This window comes from Triturus cristatus, chromosome 12 (genome assembly GCF_964204655.1).
Source record: "Triturus cristatus chromosome 12, aTriCri1.1, whole genome shotgun sequence".
Classification (NCBI taxonomy): Eukaryota; Metazoa; Chordata; class Amphibia; order Caudata; family Salamandridae; genus Triturus; species Triturus cristatus.
Window position 1 is genome coordinate 164,868,403 of NC_140595.1, and position 25,756 is coordinate 164,894,158.

A 25,756-nucleotide genomic window follows, 5' to 3' on the forward strand; every position below is an offset into this window, starting at 1 on the left:
TGGTGCATATGTGTCTATGTGTAGAGTGACAAGATGCTAGGGGTTTGTCAGGGAGTGGGAACTGTATTATGCACAAGATGCACAGTTCCATCCACCTCAAGGCAAGAGAGACCATCCCCCAGGGAAACTACAACATCTGTGTAGAATCCTACCCTGCAGTCTACGGACATGTGCCTCACGACTCCCATGGTACTTGTCCATATCCGGAGTGCATCTGCACAGCTCTGCTACTGCGTCGGGCAACCAGGCCACATCAACGTCCTAACGGGATGGGGGGAATGTTTCACAGCCAGCTGCAGGATGACCTTCTAGATCCACGCCCACACTCATGATGCAGCCCACAACCCCAACACAACCATGTGGCACAGTGATCCTAAACTGCATTCTGGCATCTCCATGCATCCAACCTTGGCCTAGCCACCATTCTCAACATCCGCCTGACGCAAGCATGCTGCACATTGTAGGGACACATGTCTAGACATACCTGGGAGCGGCAAGCCAGGTCACTCCACATGATCCCTGACCTCTGCGCATGACTGTTGCTCCCCTGAATGTGTCTGTAGCCACAGTTGTGCGGGAACCACTCAGCTGGTTGGGCCCAGCACAGGTGAGTTTGGTACTCCATGTCTGTATCAGATGAGACATTGGGACCCATGTGTGTCCTGGGCAAGACTGCGACCCCACGGTTTGGATGGTTGGAGTTAATTCTGAGATCAGGCATGCTTTGACTGTACGACACACACATGTATTGTAATAATGTAGAATCACGGCATCATCTTGTAAGTGTGATTAATTTATTTGTGGTGGGGTACGGGTTTGTGGGGATGACAAGAGGTGCACAGCGGGAGTGTAGAATCCAAAGTTCACTGGGGGAGTTGGTATCCTTGTCGTAGCAAAATGTCAGAGTCCATGCCACAGTCTTCGTCAACATAGGTCAGACAGTGACCAGCAAGTCCATGTGGCAGAGAATGTCATGTGCTGCTATTGGGCCAGAGGGCCAGGTGCCAGGCCAGGTGACCTGGGAGATGGTGATGTTCTGCTGACTCTCACAGTCTTTTTCGTGGACGACCCACCTTCCTGCGGGGACCCTCGGAAGCAGTCCGTGACGATGTCTGTGACGCTCCGTCGGATGAATCCTCCTCCTCCTGATCCCTCCCTGTGTCTGGTAATGGCCTTCGCCTGGTGCCACAGGGAGGGTTGCCCATGTTGTCGGCAATCCGACGGAGTACACCGGTCATTTGGGTTTGCACCGCCACGAGCTCAGCCTGTCTATCCTCCATCCTTCCTTGGTGTTGCAGTTGACAGGCATGTTGCTGGGACTGCAGGGTCTTCATCTCCTGGAGGGTCCCCTTGATGTCATTGAGGGTGGACGCAATCTGGTCCATGCCCCTGGTGTCACGCCGGTATGTATCCAGGATGTTGCTGACCTGGGACACTACCGGGTCCTGAGCTGCCTGGTCAGGTTCGCGCCTCCGCCGTCCTCCACTCCCGCCACCCCTGCCCACGTGCACCTGGCCTGCCGTTGTGGGTGCATCGGGTCTCCGGGACCCCTGAGGGATGGCATCTGCGTTGCCGCCTGCCTCCTCCTGGGTGCCCGGAGGACCGTGTCCCTCCTGGGCAGACTGGCTGGGTGGTCGTGTGCGGGCAGGGCTCCTGGACGTCTCCTGGGATGTGGCAGGAATGGGGGTGGTGGTTGGCACAGTTGTACCTGACGCAGGTGCTGCAGGTGGTTGGACACCAGAGGGGCCAGGTTGGTCTGGGTCATCCACGGAGTGGTGAGAGTCATCGCTGGCGGTGGGGTCATCATCCCGCGGAGCCTGGTCCTGTGTGACTTCCCCCCCAGTGTTGGGGGGTGTTCGTCGACGTTGACCTGTGTGTGAGAGAGACAATGTTAACAGTGTCACATGTGGCATCCATGTTGCATGCATTTCTGATTTGGCACTCTTCCTCTGGGTAGTTGGATCTGTCCTGCATTCCTCTCACAGTGCACTTGTGCATGGCTATGTCCCTTGGCCACAGCTGTCAGGGCTTTACGCATGTGTGAGACACAATCTTAGTTGATGCATCTATTTGGGTACACAGTCAGCAGTGTGGTGTGCGGGCGTAGCGAGCCATGCAGAGGCGCCTTACGTGTTGCACTGTACGTGGCCAAATGGTGTTTTGGCAAGGCAATTTGATGTTGCAGGTAGGGGACTGAAGCATTTGTGACAGGGTTCTTACCGACACGGTGGGTGGGTATACTGGGTGTGTGGTTAGGTCGGTGCCTGCAGCACGGATGGACTCGTGCACAGATTGACACATGGACCGGTCTTCATCTACGGAAGGGGGGGTTGAGGCACTGCCAGACCTGGTCTGCATGCACACAGTCCACCGGCTGACGAGTGGACATGGCCACACCACCCAAGGGTGATTTAGTCTCCCTGTGTCTCCCTTCCTCCCTCCCTCTGTCACCCTCCTCCCTCCCTCTGTCGGTCTCCCTCTGTCACCCTACTCCCTCCCTCTGTCTGTCTCCCTGTGTCCCCCCTCTGTCTCCTTCCCTCTCATTCCCCCTCTCCCTCCCTCTCTTTGTCACTCTCTGTCACCTCAGGCCAGCTTCCTGGGCACACACAGTTAGCCGGTCTTTGAATGGCCATTGGCTTGTTCATGTGAGTTAGTCCCTGTTCTCCGGGCACCCATTGGGCAGTGTGTCTGAGTGTAGGCTGCTGCTGTGGCGGTGTGTGCTGAGACTCTATCAGAGCGATGCATCTTCATTGTCTGCTGTTATGTGCAAATTGTGCCTTCAGACCCATGGCATCCTGCATGGCAGCCATCATTTGCAGGCAAGACAGTACTGTGTGGGTACACACAGTTTGTATGGCTGTGCCCTGGGCCATATGGGCTGAGGGCATTGTTGTGTGCTTGTGAGTTGCTCAATGTTAGTTTTGCTGCCCCCACTCCCAGCATCGACCACATCCTGTGTTGTGTTGGTGTTTTGTGTGGCCTGTGACTTGGCATGGCCCTGATTGATGCATGGGGCATGGAGGTGCCAGTGGCATGTGTGTGTTTGTGGAGTGTTGTTGTGTCCGGTGGTGGCTTGGGGGGGGTGGCATGCATGATTGATTGTGTATGGCATCCCCCCCATGTGAGGTGAGTTGTTTGTGTACTCACCAGGGTCTGGGAGTCCTGGCAGTCCGTGTAGTCCCTCCACCGCCAGCGTGGACATCACCTTCTCCTCCCAGGGATGGTATTGTACCGGTCTGGGGGGCGGCCCTCCTCCAGTGATGTTCCCCTGGTTGTGATTGTCAGTCATCTTCCTCTTGACCGTCCTCCGCAGATCGTACCACCTGGATTGGCACTCGTGCCTGGTCCTTCTGGTTGTCCCAACAGCATTCACAGAATCGACGATCCTCTGCCACATGGCGGTTTTTTCGGATATGCTGGTCTGTCTGACCAATGTCCCAAAGAGCTGTGGCTCGACTCTGAGGATTTCGTCGACAAGGATCTCCAGCTCCTCCTTTGTGAACTTTGGATTCTTGGTGGTGGACATGGCGTGGGGTGTGGTTGTGGGGGTGTGGGTGTGGATGGCTGTGGGTGTGTGGGTGTGGTAGTGGAGGTGTGTGTGTGAATGTGATGAGGGGGTGTTTGTGTAGGTGGTTGTGTGAAGGTATGCAAGTGTGAGGTTCAAGTATGGTGGTGTGGGTCGTCTGTGGGCTCTGGCAGCAGTGGGTCTGTTGCAAAGGCTCATGGTTTGTGTGTGTGGTCCATTTTTATTGGTCCATTTGTGGGTGTGGCTGTGTTTGAAATTTGTGTGGGTGTGTTATGAGGAGTGATTGAGTTTTGGGCCTCTGTTTGGCAGTTTGGCAGTTGCAGGTGAGTGTATGTGATGTTTGTGGGGTTGTTGGGCCTGTTTGGTGGTGTGGGGAAACTCTACTTGACTCTCCTTGTGTAAATATGGTTTGTCCGGGTTCAGTACGTGTTTTTTTGGCGTCAGTACGGTCCGTACATGCACTGGTGGGGGTGCGGTCCGTACATTCCCTGGTGGGGTGGTGGTTAGGTGCGTACATACACGGCTGGGGTGGGGGTTTGGTGCGTACATACACGGCTGGTGGTTCGGTGCGTACATACACGGCTGGGGGGGGTTCGGGGGCGTACATACACGGCTGGTGGTTCGGTGCGTACATACACGGCTGGGGGGGGGTTCGGGGGCGTACATACACGGGTGGGTGTTTGGTGCGTACATACACGGCTGGTGGTTCGGTGCGTACATACACGGCTGGGGGGGGGATTCGGGGGCGTACATACACGGGTGGGTGTTTGGTGCGTACATACACGGCTGGTGGTTCGGTGCGTACATACACGGCTGGGGTGGGGGTTTGGTGCGTACATACACGGCTGGTGGTTCGGTGCGTACATACACGGCTGGGGGGGGGTTCGGGGGCGTACATACACGGCTGGTGGTTCGGTGCGTACATACACGGCTGGGGGGGGGTTCGGGGGCGTACATACACGGGTGGGTGTTTGGTGCGTACATACACGGCTGGTGGTTCGGTGCGTACATACACGGCTGGGGGGGGTTCGGGGGCGTACATACACGGGTGGGTGTTTGGTGCGTACATACACGGCTGGTGGTTCGGTCCGTACATACACGGCTGGGGGGGGTTCGGGGGCGTACATACACGGCTGGTGGTTCGGTGCGTACATACAGGGCTGGGGGGGGGGTTTGGTGCGTACATACACGGCTGGTGGTTCGGTGCGTACATACACGGCTGGGGGGGGTTCGGGGGCGTACATACACGGCTGGTGGTTCGGTGCGTACATACACGGCTGGGGGGGGTTCGGGGGCGTACATACACGGGTGGGTGTTTGGTGCGTACATACACGGCTGGTGGTTCGGTGCGTACATACACGGCTGGGGGGGGGATTCGGGGGCGTACATACACGGGTGGGTGTTTGGTGCGTACATACACGGCTGGTGGTTCGGTGCGTACATACAGGGCTGGGGGGGGGGTTTGGTGCGTACATACACGGCTGGTGGTTCGGTGCGTACATACACGGCTGGTGGTTCGGTGCGTACATACACGGCTGGGGTGGGGGTTTGGTGCGTACATACACGGCTGGTGGTTCGGTGCGTACATACACGGCTGGGGGGGGGTTCGGGGGCGTACATACACGGCTGGTGGTTCGGTGCGTACATACACGGCTGGGGGGGGGTTCGGGGGCGTACATACACGGGTGGGTGTTTGGTGCGTACATACACGGCTGGTGGTTCGGTGCGTACATACACGGCTGGGGGGGGTTCGGGGGCGTACATACACGGGTGGGTGTTTGGTGCGTACATACACGGCTGGTGGTTCGGTCCGTACATACACGGCTGGGGGGGGTTCGGGGGCGTACATACACGGCTGGTGGTTCGGTGCGTACATACAGGGCTGGGGGGGGGGTTTGGTGCGTACATACACGGCTGGTGGTTCGGTGCGTACATACACGGCTGGGGGGGGTTCGGGGGCGTACATACACGGCTGGTGGTTCGGTGCGTACATACACGGCTGGGGGGGGTTCGGGGGCGTACATACACGGGTGGGTGTTTGGTGCGTACATACACGGGTGGGGGTTCGGGGCGTACATACGCGGGCGGGGGGTGGTGGGGTGTTCGGCGCGTATGCGGGCACATGTCTCCATGGTTGCTATGGGAGTTCGGTTCGGACGGTGTTTTTTGCGTACGGTTGTGAAATGGGGAGGACGGGAGGGATCGTACTTGCGCAGTCGGACTTTATTTTTCCGCACGGTGGGTTTCTCGCCCGGGGACGTGTCGGTGACTTTTCCCGACCCGAGGACGTGTGGGGAAATCTTCCCAATGCGATTCGTATGGACTTTTTTCCGTTCGAATCGTACTTGGCAGTTTGTACGCTACTTTGACGATTCGGACGGAAAAAAATCCGGATACGAGTCGGACGGGGAATTTTTTTACCGGATCGGAATTGGCACCTAAATAGTCATTCCTTTTGCAATTGTTACTCCACTAAAGTGCAGAAATAGGATAACTGATGGATAGTGTAGGGGTACAATTAAGTATTCTAACTCCAGGAAGGTGCAGCAGTAGGGAAAGTGTTGGATGGTGTAGGGGTACATTTCTCTATTTTAACTCCAGGAAGATGCAGTAGTTAGGAAAGTGTTATGTAGTATTAGTTATATTCTATGTCATAATTTTTAAAAGTTAATCTGAATTTACATTTTAAAACAACGTTAAGGTTTTTTTTTTCCTCTTTTTTTTCCAAAGACAATTGTTTGTTTCGTTGCAGAAAGATTCTTTCGATCACATACCTTACAACTCCAGCCAACAGGCCAATTCAACTTTACAAGCCTCACCAAGAAAAGCATTTTCATAAAAACAAGGTATTGTTATACAGCATTGTTTTTAAACCTTCAATATGTTAGACTAACCATTTAATTGTTAATGTAAATAAATTTCAAAAATGATTATAAAAAGAGTTGCAGTTTGAAGAATTTTTTTTCAGAACTCAAGGTTGGTGCAGCAGTAGGGAAAGTGTTGGATGGTGTAGGGATGCAATTTACTATTCCAACTCCAGGAAGGTGCAGCAGTAGGGAAAGTGTTGGATGGTGTTGGGGTGCAATTTACTATTCCAACTCCAGGAAGGTGCAGCAGTAGGGAAAATGTTGGATGGTGTAGGGGTGCAATTTACTATTCCAACTCCAGGAAGGTGCAGCAGTAGGGAAAGTTTTGGATGGTGTAGGGGTGCAATTTTCTATTCCAACTCCAGGAAGGTGCAACAGTAGGGAAAATGTTGGATGGTGTAGGGGTGCAATTTACTATTCCAACTCCAGGTAGGTGCAGCAGTAGGGAAAGTGTTGGATGGTGTAGGGGAGCAATTTACTATTCCAACTCCAGGAAGGTGCAGCAGTAGGGAAAGTGTTGGATGGTGTAGGGGTGCAATTTACTATTCCAACTCCAGGAAGGTGCAGCAGTAGGGAAAATGTTGGATGGTGTAGGGGTGAAATTTACTATTCCAACTCCAGGAAGGTGCAGCAGTAGGGAAAGTGTTGGATGGTGTAGGGGTGCAATTTACTATTCCAACTCCAGGAAGGTGCAGCAGTAGGGAAAGTATTGGATGGTGTAGGGGTGCAATTTACTATTCCAACTCCAGGAAGGTGCAACATTAGGGAAAGTGTTGGATGGTGTAGGGGTGCAATTTTCTATTCCAACTCCAGGAAGGTGCAACAGTAGGGAAAGTGTTATGTACTATAAGTTAAAATAAATATAATTTTTGCAAAAAGTTATTGTAAATTTGCATTTCTCTACAACGTTCAGTTTTCACATTTTTTCCTTTTATCACTTTTGCAGACAATTGTTTTTGTTTTGCGATTCCAATCAACACATAATTGTCTACTCCAGCCTACAGGCCATTCCCACTTAAGAAGACTCACCAAGAAAACCAATTTCAAAAAAACAAGGTAATTTTAAACAACATTTTAAGGTGCAGCAGTATGAAAGTGTTGGATGGTGTAGGGGTGCAATTTACTATTCCAACTCCAGGAAGGTGCAGCAGTATGAAAGTGTTGGATGGTGTAGGGGTGCAATTTACTATTCCAACTCCAGGAAGGTGCAGCAGTAGGGAAAGTGTTGGATGGTGTAGGGGTGCAATTTACTATTCCAACTCCAAGAAGGTGCAGCAGTAGGGAAAGTGTTGGATGGTGTAGGGGTGCAATTTACTAATCCAACTCCAGGAAGGAGCAGCAGTAGGGAAAGTGTTGGATGGTGTAGGGGTGCAATTTACTATTCCAACTCCAGGAAGGTGCAGTAGTAGGGAAAGTATTGGATGGTGTAGGGGTGCAATTTACTATTCCAACTCCAGGAAGGTGCAGCAGTAGGGAAAGTGTTGGATGTTGTAGGGGTGCAATTTACTATTCCAACTCCAGGTAGGTGCAGCAGTAGGGAAAGTGTTGGATGGTGTAGGGGTGCAATTTACTATTCCAACTCCAGGAAGGTGCAGCAGTAGGGAAAGTGTTGGATGTTGTAGGGGTGCAATTTACTATTCCAACTCCAGGTAGGTGCAGCAGTAGGGAAAGTGTTGGATGGTGTAGGGGTGCAATTTACTATTCCAACTCCAGGAAGGTGCAGCAGTAGGGAAAGTGTTGGATGGTGTAGGGGTGCAATTTACTATTCCAACTCCAGGTAGGTGCAGCAGTAGGGAAAGTGTTGGATGGTGTAGGGGTGCAATTTACTATTCCAACTCCAGGAAGGTGCAGCAGTAGGGAAAGTGTTGGATGGTGTAGGGGTGTAATTTACTATTCCAACTCAAGGTTGGTGCAGCAGTAGGGAAACTGTTGGATGGTGTAGGGGTGCAATTTACTATTCCAACTCCAGGAAGGTGCAGCAGTAGGGAAAGTGTTGGATGGTGTAGGGGTGCAATTTACTATTCCAACTCCAGGTAGGTGCAGCAGTAGGGAAAGTGTTGGATGGTGTAGGGGTGCAATTTACTATTCCAACTCCAGGAAGGTGCAGCAGTAGGGAAAGTGTTGGATGGTGTAGGGGTGCAATTTACTATTCCAACTCCAGGAAGGTGCAGCAGTAGGGAAAGTGTTGGATGGTGTAGCGGTGCAATTTTCTATTCCAACTCCAGGAAGGTGCAGCAGTAGGGAAAGTGTTGGATGGTGTAGGGGTGCAATTTACTATTCCAACACCAGGAAGGTGCAGCAGTAGGGAGAGTTTTGGATAGTGTAACTGTTATATTTTAGGTATGTCATTTAATTTTTCAGACTAATTTGTTTTTCTTCTCTTATCTTTTCAGATAATGTCTAGTCTGGAAGCTGCAAAGTATATTAAATCCAGGAAGGGCAAAAATGTATTAAACCATGGAGGATACATATATAGTAAGGAAAGAATAAGTTTAACTAGAAATCATTGGAGGTGTGTGCAATACTACACTACCCATTGCAGTGGCAGAGCGGTTACTGTTGATAATTTAGTTGTGAAAACCACAGAACATAACCACTCTGCCTCTGCAATGGAGGTAGAAATTAGAGAAACAGTGAACGAAATGAAAGCTATTGCAAGCACCTCCAATGATTCTACAGGATCCATTTTAAGAGAGGTTGCACAGCATGTCCCCAGTCATGTTGCTAGTAACATGCCTATAATTCCTAATTTGAGAAGAATTATTCAAAGACAAAAGCAGGCAAGTAACATTCAATTATCTACACCACATTCTTTCTCTGACATTAGAATTCCACATGATCTTTCTATTTCTTTTTCTGATGAACCTTTCCTTCTGCATGACAACGAAAACCCTCAGAAACGAATTCTCATTTTTAGTACCCCACGTAACCTTGCTAAGTTAGAAAGTAGTGAAATTTGGATGATGGATGGGACGTTTAAAAGTACACCCCATCCTTTCACTCAAACTTACACTATACATGCCAAAATTAACAATAGTGTAATTCCCTTAGTATATAGTTTGCTACCTGATAAGACTTCTGCAACATACACTGAACTTTTATCAGTGATTAAAAGTAAAACATCTCAAAGTCCTCGGAAAATAATTATTGATTTTGAATTGAGCATGATCAATGTGATCACTAAAACGTACACGGATACCCAAATTCAGGGATGTTTTTTTCATTTTTCCCAGGCATTTTGGCGTAAATTACAAAAAACATCCCTAGTTGCAGAATATTCTCGTGATAGCAAACTACAATTTGAACTAAAAAAATTAACTGCACTTTGTTTTGTTGCTCCCGATAGTGTGGACGAGTACTACACTGCAATTATAGAATCTGTTTATTATACGAGTAACGAAGAAAAATTGGCACCCATTCTAAATTATTTCGAGGACACATGGATTGGACACCTAAGCAGATCGGGTCGCAGGAGGAAGCCACGATTCCATGTGGAGTGGTGGAACTGCTACACGAGTTGTTTAGAGGGAGAAGCAAAAACAAACAATGCCATTGAGGGATGGCATAACTCCTTCAACCACACAATTGGCAAACCTCATCCAAACTTCTACTCTTTTTTGGAAACTTTGAAGCAGGAGCAAAGTTTTCAAGAAATGAGAATAGCCCAAACACTCGCAGGTAGTCTAAACCCACGAGTAACAGTCAAAACAAGGGAAATGTCGGAGAGACTATTGGCTATTGTACAACAATTTTCGTTGTGTGTGGCTATAGACTACCTGGAAAATCTTTCTAACATTCTTTCTTTCTAAAATTAGTTTTTTACTTACTTTCTTGCTTTGCTTCAAATTTAAATATTTTTCAAATTACAATTGGCATACAATGTTTTTCTAAAAAATGTTTCAAACATACAAGTCGGGTTCTTTTTTTTTTTTTTCAAATCTTCATTTCTATCAAAACTACCAATGTCAACAAATTTACTGTCCCATAGTATTTGACCAATTTTTCAACATCCGAACGCCATTAATATAATTACACAAAATTTCGTTTTTAATTTCCGACCTAAAAAATCACCAAAACTCAAACCAATCTAAATTGTACATGTCAAGCCATAATCCAAAATGCACATTGCTGCATAAACACCAATTTGTATTCAATCATTAATTCCCAAAATTTACGAGTACGCTACTTTTTTTTCACTTAGAAATGAAGATCAAAATCACTTTTTTTAGTTCCGAAGTAAAGAAATAAACTTTGTGAACAGTAACTCTAAATTTTTGAACAGTTACATACATTTTTTTAATAAACAAATAACTTTTCGCGACCCGACATAGGCATACATTAATGACATTATTGTGGACATGTTAAAAAACATTTAAAACATCAATTAGTTTTCCCGCAACCTCTCCTTATTCTTTCCTCACTATATATGTATCACTATTAAAGGTTTAATCTATAATTTAAAGTGAAAATATTTCCTACCTGGATGCAGATCAGCTTCCTGCTGCTTCCTCCTCCGATGCTCTTCAAAATGGCGCATTACGTCGACGCTCACGTCATTACGTCATCGCGTGCATCAATATTTTTAACGGACTACTTTATTTAACTAATCTGTAAATAAATGTTTAAAAATGTAATTAAAATATTTATGTTTTCTAAAAAATGTTACTTGCTATGCAAAAATAAATAAAAATATGGTTTATTTTTTAAGGATTTTTCAATAAATAAATATTTTGAAAACATTATTTGTTTACTGTTATTATTTTTTAAATTTTAATTTATTCATTAAAAATGTAACTTTTTTAATGTAAATTTACTAAATGTGTTCCTTACCTCGACTCTATTTTCTTTTTCCTTCAAAACTTGCTCTTTCTTCGCTTTCTGATCCTTCTTTTCTTGTTCCGCGGGTTCTATATTCTGAAGCTGCCAAAATAAATGAAGGACAAATAAGCTCATAGACTTCAATGCAAAAGCGTGGGAATTTTTTTTTAAAGTAAGTTCTTTTTTTCCTGCTCTTTTTTCTTAAGGTATTATTATTTCTGAAATGCATTTCTTATGACTCTTTTAATAGTAAAAATATATATATTTTTTTTAACATTTCTCTAATTTTTTATTATAATACTCCAAAAGTACTCTTCCTGTTTTTTGACCAAACATTAAACTTTATATAAGAAACTTAAAAATACTCTAGTATTAATCTTTCTTAATACTAATTTTTTATATAATTTACTGTTATTAATTTTAAATTATTGGTCTAGTATTAATATTTAATAATAATCCTTATTTCAATTTTATTTACATATTTAATTTAAATTAAAATTAATCAATTATTAATTCCTCATAATACAATTCTTTTATTATTAATATTAATACTCTTTTAAATTAGAAAAATACTCAAGTATTAATATTTAGTTAAACTACTCACACTTATATTTTTAAAATTAAATTAAAATATACTCTTTCTATTTTGTAAAATACTCAAGTATTAATTTAACTTAAAAAATACTCTTTTTTATTAGAAAAATACTCAAGTATTAATATGCAGTTAAAAATACTCACGTATTAATGTAACTTAAAAAATACTCTTTTATATTAGAAAAATACTCAAGTATTAATATTTAGTTAAACTACCCACACTTATTTTTTTTAAATTAAATTAAAATATACTCTTTCTATTTTGGAAAATACTAAAGTATTAATTTAACTTAAAAAATACTCTTTTATATTAGAAAAATACTCAAGTATTAATATTATGTTAAACTACTCACTTTTTTAAATTTATATTTTATAAAAAAACATTAAATTATACGATATATATTTATTTAAATTAAAATCCCAAAATTAAAAAATGCGTTGTAATAGTATATGCGTTGTAAAAGTACTTACCATATAACATCATGCGTTGTAAATGCATGCGTTGTAAATGTATGCGTTGTAAAGGCATTTTCTAAGAATGCGTTGTAATGGTATATGTGTTGTAAAAGTACTTACCATATAATAGCATGCGTTGTGAAAGCATGCGTTGTAAAAGCTTTTGCGTTGTAAAAAATGCGTTGTAATAGCATAGCGTTGTAAAAGTTGCGTTGTAAAGGTAGTTCCCCCACAGAAATACCAAAGGGAAAAGTTACTTCAAAATCACTGCACGCTCGGCCCCCACTTTCTGTTACCATGTGTGCTAGTGTTCCACTCGTGTGCCAACTTATGTATGCTAGCCATGTTTGAATGGCCTGCATAAGGAAGGTTAACTGTAACACGAATTCACGCTGGAGGTCATGTAACTATGAAAAGTGACTGATGGGGCCATTAACCGAATGTAAATAATAGCGGTTCGTGTACTCGGGCAACATCTTATGTCATCAAACATCATCACAAGAATGGGATTCCTAGCGTCCTAAATGCAAAGGAAAAAAAAGAATAACGTCAGCCATCATTAAATGGTCGAGATTCCAGCTAGGGGTCATATAACTATAAACAGTAAGTGACGGGGCAGTTTCTCGAACATTAGAGTGGTCCATATGTATAACATTAACAAATAAGTTAATTGAGATTGATGTAATGTTAGATACCAGATCCACCTTGCAAGATAATGTAGCCTTCAGCACATCCCATACGTATTTACTCCACTCCCAATTATATCACTCTGGTATGGTCATGAGTATCAAGAGTAACTCGTCAGTGGACCCCTCATATCAAAGCAACTGGGTTATGAATACCCATTTGGTGATACATTAGCAAAAGGACATCATCAGGAAGACCCCTCACATCAAGAGAATTAGCTGCCTGATACAAAATATTCTGACATTAAGATTGAACAAACAGTATCAGTCCCCCAAAAACTACGGTAGCTCATGGTCAATGTTAAGGCCTTCCTCAACCTCATTCAGTCTCATCATCCACATAACGTATGCTCTAAGAAGGACACATTTTCTACTTCCGTGTCTAGGGACAATGGGAACATATTGTATCCCATAATACCACACTTGTTTCTGTGAATTAAACCCTTACAAGTGTAAAAATGTAAAGCTAACAGATACCTCATCCTTGAGTCTAATTGCCCTGACATGTTTCAAAATTCCTTCCATCAATGGCCTAATGGCGCTTTCAATATACACCAAACCACACTTGCATGTGATAACATACACAGCATTATTTTGTAGAACATGACATGTTTGCATGCATTTGATAAGTGGTGGCCATATTAAATTGAAATGTCAGCTTTTTGTCATCTGCATACCTACATATGCTAGAGTTGTCACATTTGTAAAAACCTTTACTCATATTACGGAGCCATTGATCAGATTCCTTAGATTTGAGATAAGTGGGACTCACTATATTCCTAATGTCTGGCCCCTTATAAAGGTATGTATGATGCAATACATTCTGGTTAAGTTTTATTATTAACGCATCTCGGGAAACAGCGTTTACAACGCTGGTAATACCACGTGGGTAGGTTACAACGCGAATGTTACATCGTCCGCGTTGTTACCACTCATGGCATTACATCGCAAGTCGTTTCTATGACTTGCGCTAGATGGTGCGCAACACCCGGGAATGTGTTGGATTTTAAATCCAACACATTCCCTGCTGTTGCGCTAACTGGAGTAGAAATAGTAATTTATACTATTCCTAAATCCAGCGCGCCATCTAGCGCAAGTCGTAGAAATGACTTGCGATGTAAAGCCATGCGTGGTAACATCGCGGACGATGTAACGTCCGCGTTGTAACCTACTGCGGGGTAATGGATGGCGTAGTAACGTCATACATTCACACATCTCCTCTTGTGATCATTGAGCATACACTCTCTGTTCAGACGTGAAACTTTATGGGAGGCTTGCTTAACTCTTTGTTCAGCATATCTTCTCACCATGAATCTATCTTGCATATCTCGAAATTTGCTAAGAAATTTGTGTTCCTTACAATTTCTCCTGACCATCTGTGGCGACCAAATCCCCCCACCACTCATGGCCTTCAGATGGGCTTGCCATGGAGTTAGGTGCCTGCAATCTGGGCCTGCTGCCTTTCACATATACGTGACCAAGCCCCGCAGTGCTGTGCCTACCACCATGCACGTCATGGGGTTGGTGAGAGGCCCTGGTCTGTAGCCAGGCCCTATGCCAAACTCCCTGCAGGCAGCCAATCCCCTCACGGAAACTCACCGCATATTTTTTGTGTAATTCATTTTCCCACTCCCTATGGAGTCATTTGGGATTAAGCCAACCCTCCGAAATAATATCCAGGCAATTGAGACCATCATCACAGGTGCCGGACCCCAGAGAAGTTCTGAGGAGAAACCCAGAGTGTGGAAAACTGGAGAGGTTTACAATAAAAAACACACCAAGAAAGTGCCTAATTCGCAATTCTGAAGATCGCAATCACACGAGCAGGCAGTTTAGAAGGTGGATTTTACTGCCATTTTGTCAAAAATCAAGCTTTGCATTTGACTTCCACAAAGACTGAAAAAATTGAGACAGCAAGTAAGGCAGAGAGATATGGATGTGCACAGAGAGAGAAAAGGCACCCAAATCAGGTTGGGAGCTGGGTCAGGCCCAAGCGAAAATTCTAAAGCCCAACCACTGTTGCACAGGACAGTTGACCTTTCACCCTGAGCAGTCGCGGCTCGCTATTCTCGTGGGTGGGGAGGCGGCGAGGGGGGGTCGTGCGAGAGTTATCATGTGGGGGTTACCACGAGGGTGGGTAAAGTAAAATGAAACCTTACCTGACCAGGTCCCGCGCGCCTCTGCTCCTGGGCCGGGTCCCGCGCCGCCTCTGCTCCTGAACAGGAACAGGCATCCTCCCTCCCCTCCTGTAAGCCAATCACAACTCTGCAATGGCAGCGTTGTGATTGGTGTGGAGTCCCAGACAGCGCCCAGTCGGGCACCAGGTAGGGAGACCATTTTCACAATGTGGGCGGCATGCAGCCTACATAGAGAAAATGTAGAGTGCGCATGACAGCTTTGGTCGGCCCCAGGGCCGACCAAACAGGTAGGGTACTCAGAGTGATGCAAGCCAATCCTCTCCGACAAGCCCACCCTCATGCCCCCAACATGGCATATCCTCCTGCCCATCCCCAACCAGGCATATCCCTGCCTTCTGCTTTCTCGCAGCGCGAGAAGCAGAAAATAAAATGGTATTTAAAATACCATTTTATTTTCTGTTTCTCACTCTGCGAGAAAGCAGCAGGGTGGCGCTCCTCTGCCCTAATGGAGGAGCTGCTGCTTACCCTGAGAAATGTGCCCCTGCAGTAGGTTTAATGCAGCCTGACTCAGTGCCTAACCTAAGTTGTAGATGACTAAAGGCAGTTCATAGCTGGTGTTACCCGGCTGCAGCGGTTTGAGACAGGGCCTGCCTGTATGTCAGATCCTGCAGCCAAACCCTGCTGTTCATGGCCAAAGCAGGGCCGGACTGTCTGTAGCGGGCACCGGGCATTTCCCCGGTGGGCCGCCAGGGTGTGGGCCGGTTTTGGGCCCCGGGGGGGGGGCTGTTTTTGTTATAGGGCCGTTTTTGCAGCATAGCTGCAATATCGGCCCTTGTAACAAAAACGTCCGAAGCCGGCCCTGGCAAACAGCTCGGCCGCGATCCCAACCCCCCTGAGAGCCGGCTGAGCACTTTGCCAGGGCTGGTTTTGGTTCCCAGTCCTGCCCTGGGCCAAAGACTAGGCACAGCAGGAGATGGGCACCTGTGGAGTGTTTGGAGCCTGCAGCCGGGTCCTTCAGCCGACCTTTGGCAATGCACAGGAGGAGTTGGAGAATAAGTGCATCATAAAAAGATAAGAAACACAGTTATGAACTGCGGGGGAAATACCTCTTTTTGCATAATCACCCCGAAAGGTTTGAACTGTTGCTGCTGATTTTTTTAATGTTAAAGTGTGCTGAGGCCTACTAACCAGACCACAGCGCCAGTGCTCTGACCTGTAAATGTATATGGCTGATTGGCTTGCAGCTAATTGCTCTAAGTTATCTTTGTTGTAAATCCCTAGTATATGGTACCAGGGGTACCCAGTGCCTGTAAGGTCAATTGTCCACCAGGGACTGCAGCACTTATAGTGCCATCCTGAGTCTGGCAAAAGAAAATGTGTTTGCCATCCTGCCATTGCAGCGTGGAAGAGCAACTTTAAGTTGCTCACTAAACTTTAAACAAATAACAAAGTCCAAATGTCCCTTTTTAATATATATGCCACCCATTTGGTAGGCTTATCAAGCAATAACGCAGGGCACTGTAGATTAAAAAGTAGAACATCCATTTTTATAAAACCTAACAGTAAAAACCACAAATTGTAGTTTTTTTCTGTGGAATGGCTATTATCCTCATTGGTGAGTACAGGGTTACCCACTGACAACTCAGCTGTGCTAACTTCTGAATGAGACTTTTAAAGTTGGTACTTCAAAGTAGCCAATCACCTGACTTGATGCCCAAGTTGAATTTAATGAAACTTTTGAGTATATGCAGCCTTCAGGAAGTTGCCACTCTGTTGCCTACATTTGCCAATGCACCTTCGCAGATGCTGGCTGCAAGACGTTACACAGAAATTCACCAGTTAGGCTCAAAACCCAAATTTGCAAACAGCCCAGCAAAAGAAGAACATAATGGGGGATGGTGCAATTTATGGCATATGCTGTGTTTGTTGGTGAGCATAACTGGTGAATTTCAGTGGTTGTTTTAGAGGTTTGTCGCATTTGAGCCAGAACTACAACTCAGTATTTACCTGCGGAGTTTTTCAGGGAACTTCGGGGCATATCAACAACAACCGGCGATAATTATCTCTAAGCGCACTTAGCGCTAGGATAACTATCGCCGGTTAGCGTGAATTTTTATCGCTGAGATAGCATGCTATTAGCAACGCTTATCTCAATAGCGATAAAAATTCTCACGCTAACAGGCTAACGTGAGATTATCGCTGGAAACCCAGCGATAATATCACGTTACCTTGTTGATAGGGACAGACAAACTTAGCCATGATATCCTGCTTCCATAGGATATCATGGCTAAGTCAGAAAAATACCAGACGTAAAAAAGCAGCGTTAACCGCAGTTAGCGCTGCTTTTTTTGTCTCTAACAGGGTTAGCGACATTCTTGATAATAGGAGAAATGCCGCTTAGCGACATTTCTCCTATTATTTTACTCTGGAACGCCCCCTTTGCATCTCATTAGAGATGCAAGGGGAAGTGTAGAGTAAAAGGGTGCTAACATGCAAATTTGCATGTTAGCACCCTGTTGTTGATAGGGCGCTAGTTTTATCTCTCCTTTTTTGGCTTTTAAAGGCAAAAAAGCAGAGATAAAGCCCTTGTTGATATGCCCCTTCATTCTTTTCACACATGATTTCCAACCCGTGATGTGCAAGGCCTGGCATCCGGCCACGTCCTGCATCTGCAGAAGTGGCCAAACCATGCAGCTCACTGCCTTCAACACTGCACAGTGGGGCCTGGGTGCAGGGCATGGCCTCCAGCCAGGTCCTGTATCTGCAGAGGTGGCCAAACCATAAAGCTCACTGCCTTCAACACTGCACAGTGGGGCCTGGGTGCAGGGCATGGCCTCCAGCCAGGTCCTGCCCCCAAAAGACTGCTGTCAGTCTACTCCCACAGTGCATGGTTTTACGCCCTATGCAGTGGAGGATAGGTGGAGGGCCGCACACTACCCTAAACTCTACCATCAGCAAACCCTTGTTGCGCTTGGCCTTTAGTCCTGCGCAGGGACAGCCCTAACCTCTAATTTCAGTTAATCTTCCCAGCACATAACATTCAGCCCTGTGTAATGGGGATTGGCCACAGGACCTGCACCCTACGCACTGCTATCAGCCTACCCCCACCATGCATGGATATTGCACTGTACCCCACCCCCAGAGTGCACAGCCTTCAGGGCTTGCAGAGGAGGCATTGTGCGCAGGGGCTTAGTCTTTGCTTGTGGTCTGATACTTTTATTCAATCAGCATGAAACTCATGAGTCAAAAGTGATTCAAGACTCAACCACAAAATGTCAGTCGATTTTGACACCTAAAATGGCTGATTGAGTGGCTATCATGTTTTTTGTTACCCAAGAGCCATGCACTAATTTTGGTGATTTATCCTTTTTTTGGGACTTGAGTATTTCATACCTCCAAGTACCCATGAATTCTCCCCTGGGCTCACATTGGCCCATTATAGCACTCCAATTTTTTCTCCACAGCATTAATATCTCGAGTCATAGGTGACTCAAGAGTTTCAAGGTAGCAAAGAAAATCTTTTAGAGCCTTTATCAGTCACATTTCTCAATGTGAATTGACAGGACTGATTCTCAAGTTAAAATGATCTTCAAAAGCGTTAATCCCCTACAGCCCACTCTGCAACGTTTTACACAGATATGGTCGCAGCTGTGTGGTTATGGCTAAGCAGCATTTTCCATAGAAAAGACATTTTTTGATTTGCCTACAATATTTGACACCATGGGAAGATTTACACACAATGTGACTATCTCTAGGCATAGACAGCTAAGTTCCAGCTGACAAACTTTTTGCGGATCTCTACAGAGGAAAAAGATAAAAGGTTAAGGAGGGTGGGTTAAAACAAAATTGAATTTTCATGTTTTATTCCCTAAAGGAAGTTTTGCTTGCATCTGCATCTTAAATCGCTTAACAGATTTTCATGAAATTTCTTTCATATTTCCACCCAGCTAACTCAGGTAGGTTTCCGAGGGCAGAAATGTCTTCTCTTCTAGTTTCCTGGGTATCACCCTCAAGATCCTCCTCCTCTCGTGGGAGTTTCTGGAGTGGGTTTCTCACAACCCTTGCCCTTCCTCTTCTTGGCAGGCACCAGGGCCACTTTTCAGGCTCCATGTCAACCTGTTTCCCCTGAAGGGCTGCCATGGACCATGTGGTCAGCCACATCCACTTAGGCTATTGGAAAATCACCAAGTGGGACCTGGACTCCACCTATTTCCAGATGGTGTTCTCAAGATCAATTCCCAAGCATCACCAGGCATGGCAGGAGACACAGCTACCTTTAAGGAACCTAACCCCCTATTTCAAAGGGAAGTAGAGCAACTGTATATTGACTCACCTTGTTGTCTGCTGTCACAACCTGGTGGACTACTTCAGGGACTACCCTCTCTGAGGACACCAGATGACAGAGGACCTGTGTCCCTTAGCACCTCCACCTCTGCCCATTGATGCTGAGCCACTGCATGTACTTTTTGTTATTGTCAGGTATGTGGGCCTTGGGCGCCATCTCCTTGTCATCCAGGAGTACTAAGGTAACCTCTGCATCTCCTTAAACCTTACTGGGACAGGCTCGACCCTGAGCACTGCAATGGCCATTCTCAGGGTAGGCCCACCAGTGGAGGCCTTCTTCCTAAGGGAGCGATGGCATCCCCTTCATGGGTCCACACTGGTAACACTCATGACACTTGGCCAGCCATGACATAGGTCATGGACTTCTTACCATTAAACCGACGCTGCTTCTGCTCAGGATTGGACTGAAATTCCTTCCTCTGGAAATTATTTTGGTGGCATTTAGATAACCCACTCTGGTTTTCCCAGTTGCCACCCTCTATACGATGGTGGGGACCTAGTTCACATTTCTTGAGGTCCCCCAAGGTACCTTCATTGAAACTCTGGTACTAACCCAGAGGTCAGTCTTCATACAAACCCTCTGTGCACAGTGAGCTGTGAATCAATCAAGTGATTGTACAACTCTTGAAAGCAGTGACTTAACATATGCCCTCTTATGAATAGATTGTACATCCCTTTAAAAACACTCACTTTGTTACCCTTTACCCACCTACCTATTAGCTAACTGGAATAATTTATGAATTCCACCCAGTACTGGTTAGACAGCCAGCAGAATTTCCTCCTTCTCCAGAGCTAGCCTTTTCCCTCCAAGGTTCTCAGCTTCTGCATTTTTCCCCCTTTAGGGCCCAGGCTGCTTCATTTTCTTCCATGGCCACCCTTTTCTCCATCATGGCGCGAGGGGCCTGTTGCCTCTACAGCTCTCTCTCAGCCAACCTATCCTTTAACTTTTCAGGGACTAAGAAGTGAGAAGACAGACTGCTGCTCGCATTATACCTCACTCCTGTGGGCTGCCCTCTCTCCTTATGCTCAGAGACCATCATTAGGAGGTTCTCATCCTCCTCCTCTATCTCATTCTCTTCTTTTAGACCATCACCCTCCAGCTTCTGTGATGTAGACTGCACCATGCAAACCTCTTCCTAGGCTCCTCTAGGCTACCAGGTAATCCAATTTGTTTTTAAACCTTTGGTTAATTTACTCCCCCTCTCCTTACACAGACTTTTCAGCTCTGCTACAATGGAACTTTCAATACTGTAGAGAGTCATCTCTGTTAGTGCAAAAAACAGAGGTCCTAAATGTAGGGGTTAGGAGTGAAACTTAGGAAAAGGCAATAAAGATTGGCTCATTTAAAAAAGGAGTATTTAAATAATCACAAACCATTTTTGATGCCCGATTAGATAAAGGGATTTTTGGATTTATACAAATCACTGGCAGACATTGGTTAAACACAAGCACTTAATCCCACAGTTGAGCACAAATATACAAATTTAATGTATTAGCTAAGGGAGTGAGTGCCCCTCTCAAATAATAAACACCATCCTTGTCAGGGTGAACCACAAAAGTCACTAAATAAACTTTGTTTAGCCCTCCGGAAGCTTGGTACAGAGAGTCAGGCTTAACTTAATGGCAATGTAAAAGTATTTATGCAGCACTCAAAAGGTGATAAAGTGAAAACACAACACAAGAAAAAACCCAAACCACTTTAGAAAAACTGAATAAAATGTAATAAATAAAATAGCACTAAGGGCTTTGGAGGTTGGGATGACATCGGAATTTCTATGTTGGGGGATGTGGTGGCGAAGGGGTACCTTAAATCCTTTAGGACTCTGGCAACGGAGTTTGGGTTGCACCACACCCAAATTTTTAAATACGCGCAACTGCGTCATGCATGGAGAGCCGAGAGCTTGCTCTCCTCTCCCCTGCCAGAATATGCTCCGCTGGAGGGTCACCTATTGCAAGAGCAGATATCCAACAAGACAGTCTCTCTAATGTATAGGACCTTGAACAATAACATGCCAGACAGAGTGGGGAAACTGAGAGAAACATGGGAGCAGAACCTGGTTACGATGGACACAGTAGATTGGGAGGCTGCCCTGATGCACCATAGGGAAGTGGCGATTAAATCCCGCCTCCGACTCATCCAATACAAGATACCACACAGGGTATATTTCGACAGGGTTCGACTCCACCGCATGGGCCGGGCCAGTGATCCAAATTGTTTGCGCTGTAGACAACCACAGGGGGACTTCTACCATATTTTCTGGGACTGCCCCGCCATCCATACATATTGAACACAAGTATTGGGAGAGATGAGTAAGGTGCTAGAGGCCACACTTCCTCTGGACCCTAAATTCGTACTATTGGGAATGTCCAACGATATTGACTTGAGCCGCCCACAACTGATTTTCGCACTATTGGCCTTAGTGGTGGCGAAGAGAGACATGGCACGTGCATGGGGGGTGCCAACTCCCCCTCAATTAGGAGAATGGAGGAGAGGAATGGACATGTATATATGTATATGGCGGCCATCAAGGGACACATATAAAGTGAGAGAATGTCCCCGGAATTCCGTAGAATATGGGGGAAATGGAGAAGGTATCATGGTCTGGATGGAGGTCTGGGAGCTGATTAACATAATATGGATCCTTTTGAATTTTGATGCGCGCCGGGATGGCGTGTGGGTGGACATGTGTCTCAGACCCTGGGGGAGCTTCAGTGGGGTGGGGGGAGGATTACCAAAAGTGTCACCTACGACAGAGCAGGACTTTGTTTGTGTGCATGGCATGGAAATAATATGGTGGGTGGTGGGTGGGGGAGTACTCGGGCACGAGGATGACTACTTGTGACATGCTAGTTGTTTTGTGTTGGTTGAAAATGCAAATATTTTTTTTTTTTTTTAAATAGCACTAAAACAACAAAAATACAATAGGTAAAACCAGACATTTTAAGTGGTGCATGAAAGCACAAAGTGCTAAATGTGGTTATCTGGTCACACTAGACTGGGTCAAAGTAAAATTTTAAGGCCAACCGCGATTGAACACTGGTCAGATACTGGGGCCAAGATCATCTCGGTTGAAAGTGTACTTTGTAACTTAGAAACTTTTATAGAGAAAAAGTGGCTGTCGATGAGTCGTGAACAGAGCAAGCTGTAAGTTGAATCCAAAGCAGGGCTTAGCAATGGCAGACTGCTGAAAAGTGGGTCCTGGTGTGGTCATCGATTAAGGCAGGAAAGCTCTGAAAACAGAGGTCTAAAGTCTGTACCTAGGAAAGCCTTGATGTCAACAGGTGCTGCTCATCAGCAGTCACGTGATATTAGACACTGGCAGAAAAGCCCATTTGGCTCTGCAAGGATAATGACCACTTTCTAAAACAGTAATTTTCTAAAATAGTAATATAAATTCTGACTTGACCATTGAGTTGGATTTTAAATTACTGTTAAAATGCCTACATTTCATGCAAATGGCCATCCTTCCATGATTGATCGTATAAGGATCTCAGTAAAAGATCAGAATCTGATTAAGTCCTTTAAAATAGAATTTTCAACTCTCAGTGACCATTGCATACTTAAACTCATGCTGAATGTTATTTGGGATAAAATGAAGGGGTTGTGCTAAGCACCTCCTATTGAAACTGTGGGTAAAAATTGTGTTAGCCTAAAATGGGCAGTCATAAATGAGACAAGATTATTAGAAACTATAATTAAGGAGAACTGGAAAACATTTGCTATATGTACTAAATGGGGGGAAACTATGAAAGGTTGTTGGATGCATTTTATACTATAGTGTAAGCAATTGCAGATAACTTGAAAATCCCGGCAAAGCAAGCAGGTTAAACAAGAAAGGGTCACAGGTGCTCTCACTGTACCTGATCAAATCAGATCTAAAGAAAAGCTCTATAGGCAATCCCAAGAGAAAGGTTAAAGAGCTAAGAAGGAATTAAAAGTTAGTGCAATCTACAAGGAAAAAGAAACTCCAGGACCAGGCGTGGGCAAATCTGGAATGCGCAGCAGACACTGTGGATTGTATCTTGTGCTAGAAAATTGTAAATTCCCCCTTCCTGAAAGATAGCCTCAATTTCAACCACAGAGGTGCCTGGATTATTCATTTCTGAGGGACTTTTAACCCAACAAGCGTAGACATTGGTATAGCCCAGGATCCCCTTGATGTAGCTGGCTTTTAACCCCTGAAGCCAATAACTATAGAAGTCAATGCAGCTCTAAAAAATAGTGCCCTTGTAAAAGCCCTGGGACCAGATGGGGTCCCAGAGGGATACATTCAACTCTCATTCATCACTATGGCTACCGATACTAACCCAAATCTTTAATGCGGCAGCAAAAGGTCACTTCCCCACATCATGGAGTGATAGTATTATCGTACCCATATTTAAAAACGGGGCTAGGGGTGATGCTAGATGTTATCGCTCAATATCCTTATTAGATTCCTCAGTGAAAATTATGGGAAGGGTGACACTAGGCAGGCTAGAATCCTGGGTCCAGGAAATCATAAGCTGACAGGCACTCAAAATAGGTTCAACAGTGGAGCAGGGCATCAACTTGCACCTAATAATTAGTACATTTACAATGGCACGTGAAGACACATTAATCTCTGCTTTGCAGACTTGAGTAGTGCATTTGAGCTACTGAACCACGTTAAACTGTGGCAGACGTTAGCTGATATGGGTGCTTCAGTAGATATTTTAAGCCACCTCTCACAGCTTGTGTACACTTTGGAAAGAATGGGGAATGCACAGACAAATTCTGGATAACAAGGAATTAGGCAGGGATGTGTCATCACACTGATTTTATTTTCACTATACATTAACAGGGTGGATGACCTCCTACAGAGAGTAAACGCAGATGTGCCTAGAGTGAGCTCCCATGTTACCTCGATTTTACTATACTCAGATGATGCGGTGTGGATGTCTAGGACGGTAAATGTCTTCCAGCTATTGAAAAGTTATTTTTCAACTTTCATGGAGGGTACAGTCCTAAAACTTTATCTAATCAAAACATATACCTTGGTCTGTAGCAAAGCACGAAAGAGGGGAAAAAGCCAATATGTTGGGGGCCAATAGCTAGAAAAAGTGAAGATTTTTTGCTATCGGGGCCTAATGTTCTCACCGACATTGGGTACCACATCTCAAAATTGCTAATTTTAAATTTATTAGGGCTACCGATGCAGTTTTTAGATTTGTCAATACATTTGGAAGTAAGCCAATAAGAGACCTTAAAAAATTGTGTAAAAGTAAATGTCTCCCAGTTGCACTATACGATGCCCCAGTTTGGGGCAAGACAAATTGTTCTTTGATCCAGATACAGGAGAATATCTTCCTATGTAGTTTTTTGGCAGTCCCAAGTTTGACTTCTGTCTACATCATCCATAAAGATCTTGATATCATATACATAGAAGATTCCATCAATCTTAGTACTTTGACTAAATGGCATAGTATTTGGAGTAAACCAGGCACTACGTTTACTAGATATATCATAAAGCACTGTCTGGAACTTGACCACTATAAAAAAAATACCATGGTGCCAGTACGTGTATGGTCTATTACAGGAATTGGAGGAAAGATTTAGCATCCTGGATCGAACTAGTATCTTACAATTCAGCAAAAAGGAATTGAGAACTGTTTTTGTGGGGAAAAGAGTAGCACATAGAGACTCTCAGGAAGATTTAAGTCTTCAGCGGAGAGATCCTGCTTGGGCCCAATACAACAGGGGATACAAGGCTACCTGATAAATGTGAATAACTCTCAGGATAGATTTTTGTTAATTATACTACGCTTAGAGTTGTATTCTCTCAATCAGAATTGCCGGCCGTGAATTTACCATGGTGCCCATGCGATGGAATGGCTAGACAAACAACAATCCACTTCATGCTGTTTTGTAAATTTTATAAAGAAATCAGATCACATATACTGTGTCCGATACTTTTAACTCCAGGCCTTCTTTACCATGAGGAAGCCTTCAAATTTGTACAAAATCTGTCAGATCCTTATACACGTTGTACCAGTCTGACCTATATAAAGAAGGCTATCCAAAGGCGTAAACCATTGACCCATTTAGAAAGACTGCGTTAATAAGAGCGCTGAAATAGGGATTGGAGTGTTTTAAGCACTGTGTTTGAATTGCATCATGGATGATATCTTATAGTGTAAATCATGCATCGTGTGCCCCAAACCTCGAAATGTTTATGTGCATATGATTTTTAAACTCTCAGCCTTTTTTGTACATTAGAATTTTGGATGTTTGTCAAAGGATTTATACCTCATGTATCTTTTTATTATGTGTTTTTTAACTATGTAAAAAGGAATATTTTTAAACGTATT